Raw genomic sequence first — 3,547 nt, forward strand, 5'->3', positions numbered from 1 at the left:
TCCCAATGCTGAGTACTGCTGGGCTGTTGCAAGTACTTCTCCTGTGGTATTCGGGAGTCGATTTGTGGAGGCATAGGTTATGGCTTCCTTTTCACATTTGAAGGATCTTTGAAAGTCTCCGCGGAAGGTGAGGACTCCTGTTTTTCCTGGCATCTTCAGCAGAAGGTAGACATAGTGGGGAATTGCCATGAATTTGGCCAATGCCTGTCGTCCGAGTATGGCATGATAAGAAGACTCGAAGTCTGCTACTTCGAACTTGATGAGTTCCGTTCGGTAGTTGTCTGGAGTACCAAAAGTGGCTGGGAGCACCATGGTTCCAATCGGGAAGGAAGCATTTCCCGGAACGATGCCGTAGAGGGCTGCTTTGCTTGGTTTCAATTTGTCAGATATATCGAGTCCCATCTTGGTGATTGTATTCATGAAGATGAGGTTTAGGCCACTGCCTCCGTCGATTAGTACTCGAGAGAGGATGGAGCCGGCTACCACTGGGTCCAAGACGAGTGGGAACTTTCGCGATTCAGAAAAGCTGGTCCATTGATCCTCCCTTGAGAAGGTTATGGGTGTCTCACTGTGCCTTAGTGGTTTCTGAACAGCTGGCTCCATCTTCAGTATTTCACGACAGACCAGTTTCTGGTTTCTCCTGTTGAATGAAGAGTCTCCTCCGTAGATCATGTTGACCCTATTGGCAGGTTGCTGGAATCCCATAGTTCCATCTTTGTCGCCATCTTCATCTCTTGTTTATCTTTTTTTTGTCTTCTTCCAATTGACATTGCTGGAGGGACTTGCAAAGGTTAACACCCTCAAGGATCGTGTGCTTTCCTTTAGGATGTAAAGGGCAAGTTCTTTCGAGTAGTTTTTGGAAATCGTCTTGCGAATTTCCTTTCTTGCCTTTCTGTCCTCGCTCCACTGTAGCTACTTGTCGTGGTGTGCAAATCCACAGCCGGGTGGCGTAGTGAACCCGCCTAAACCCAGAGGGTGAGTACTCGGGGGTATCTTGGATTAGTCCAATCTAGATCAAGAACACGATGAACACCGCAGGTTTAGAGTGGTTCGAGCCGCCGGAGCGTAACACCCTACGTCCACTGTGTGTTGTGTTGCTTGTGCTCTCAAGAGGTTGAGAACGGGATTGTTCGGAGTGAATCCGAGCTTGTGTTGTGTCTGCCTTTCCTTTGGCCTAGCTCGGCCTGCTGCATCATCACGTTTGGACCTGCACATGACTCAAGGTAGATGCTTAGTAGCGTGTCCACGGGTCCCAAATCCTGTTGGCTGTGATCCTTTGAGATAGACAGCTAGGCTCAGCGAACGGAGCTCAAGGGGCCGGCCTTTAGGTTAAGAGAAAGTCCGGACCTCCAGGTTCCCAGTCCTAGGTACTAAGGCACTCATTCACAGGAGGTGGTACGTGCAGGCTTAGGGTACGCAACCAGGCTAAGCGGCTACACAGCTCCGGACCTCCCCGGAGAATGAGTGCGCTTCCCTGAACCTGCAGGTTCCCAGGGGTCTGATCCCCTCTCTTCCATGAGGGGTCTCGAGCTAAGTCACTAGCTAGCCAACTCAATTCGGACCACAATCACCGCACAAGAGTAAGAAGCCACGTGAGGGTTAGCGCAAACAGAATGCGTAGATTGAAATTGAAATGTAACATCCTTAGAGGTGAACTGAGAATAAACTTTTCCTCTATAACTTGATGTACATGAGATGTGTGATGTAAGCCAGAACACGGGTTTATGAGGCCGGAGCCGTCCGGACCTCCGGGCCCCCAGTCTTAGGTACTACGGTACTCGCCCTAGGGAGGTAGAGCATGCAGGCTTAGGGTACGGAACCAGGCTAAGCAGCTACACGGCTCCGGACCTCCCCGGAGGGTGAGTACGCTTCCCTGAACCTGGTTCGCAGAGGTCCGAACCCCTCCTCGGGGGAGGCTCACCGGACTGGACCACACGGAAGTACTATCTAGTTACAAAGGAAAAGGTTTTATTCCCTGCTGGGCCTCTAAGGGTAGGACTTATAGAGTTGTAGATTCGGGGGTGCGACCAGAGTCGGCTTAACGTCGGAGAGAGCCACCAGAGTCGGCTTAGTGTGACCGGAGTGGGCTTTCTGCCGGAGCGGGCTTGGTGCGACCGGAGTCGGCTTTCCGCCGGAGCGGGCTTGGTGCGACCGGAGTCGGCTTTCCGCCGGAGCGGGCTTACTCACATGAGTGAGGTATGCTGCGAGCTAGGATTTGTTGAAGCTGTGCTCCCCCCCAGACCTGCTTGATGATGAGCTGGGAGAGCATGACCCGCTGTCGCCGTCCTGCTGACGCGGGAGCTTGCCGCGTGAGTTCTGGCCCCCGGGCGCTCGCCACCTGAAACATGATGATGTCGAGCCGATGATCAAGCGAAAGCCAAGAAGTCCCCTACCTGGCACGCTAAATGTCATGGTGTGGAAAACCACAGCCGGGTGGTGGAATGCACCCGCCTAATCCTAAGTGTAGGATGTGCTTGTGCTCTCAAGAGGTTGAGAACCGGATTGTTCGGAGTGAATCCGAGCTTGTGTTGTGTCTGCCTTGGCTTCCTTAGCTTCTCCTGGCTTGGCTTAGCTTCGCCTGGCTTGTGTGAACCTGTGTTCTAGCGGGCGTGCTCTCCCTTTTATATGACCAAGGGGAGCACGTACACTGAGTGGGGTCCCGACATGTGGACCCAGCGATATATTATCTTACAACGTACGAATCTTATGACAAGGCATGGTCTTGAGCTGTCCTGTCGGAGTAGAGTCTAGCCTCTGCAGCCGCGCGTCGAGGTCATGATGAAGCGCCGAACTACTAACTCAGTCCACTGTAGCAGCGTGCACTGTTGCTCCAGTCAATAGCTGGTCATCATGACTCGTCGCCCACGCACGCGGCACTGAGACACTGCTGCGTGCATCGGTAACAGACGAGCCACCTCGGTAACTGGCGATCCATAGTGTGGACTGACAAAAGCTGCCCCATGCCTAGCGGCAGCAGAGCACGCCTCAACCGCTCGCACTTAATGCGGGTGGGTGAGGGAGCTTCCAGCGGAAGGCTTGCGCCCGCGCCCGCGTCTACGTGACACGTGGCGGCTCCGGACCCCTCCCGAGCAGCTAGCTGAGCCGAGAGCTCACGGGGGTCCGGATAGGCACGTGGAGGTCCCGGACCCACCTGCGGGGTTCGGGGTCCGCGGCCACAGGTGCTGAGCATTTCCACCTCTGGGACACGTGGTGACACCGTACCCGTCCCCGAGTGGGAAGCGGGTCCGGGACCATTGGTCCGCTGAGATGGAGTCGGACCCCAGGGGTCCGGCTGCTCAGCTCCTTAGGGCATAGTTACGGATAACTACGCGAGTCTTGGAACAGTAGGAGTGGGTACCCCAGCTACATGGTACTGACACTATTGTATCTTCCGACTTTCGCTTTTTGTCGAAGTTGCGTTGGCCTTTATTCGGGCGCGGGTCCCCGTTGCGCTTCTGATTGTTATCTTTGCGGCGGGGGAAGCGATCACATTCTTGCTCCTCCTGGTCGGCCTATGCAAGCATCATGTCCCGCAGTGCTACAACCA

The sequence above is a fragment of the Panicum virgatum genome, chromosome 3K, assembly GCF_016808335.1.
Source record: "Panicum virgatum strain AP13 chromosome 3K, P.virgatum_v5, whole genome shotgun sequence".
Lineage (NCBI taxonomy): Eukaryota > Viridiplantae > Streptophyta > Magnoliopsida > Poales > Poaceae > Panicum > Panicum virgatum.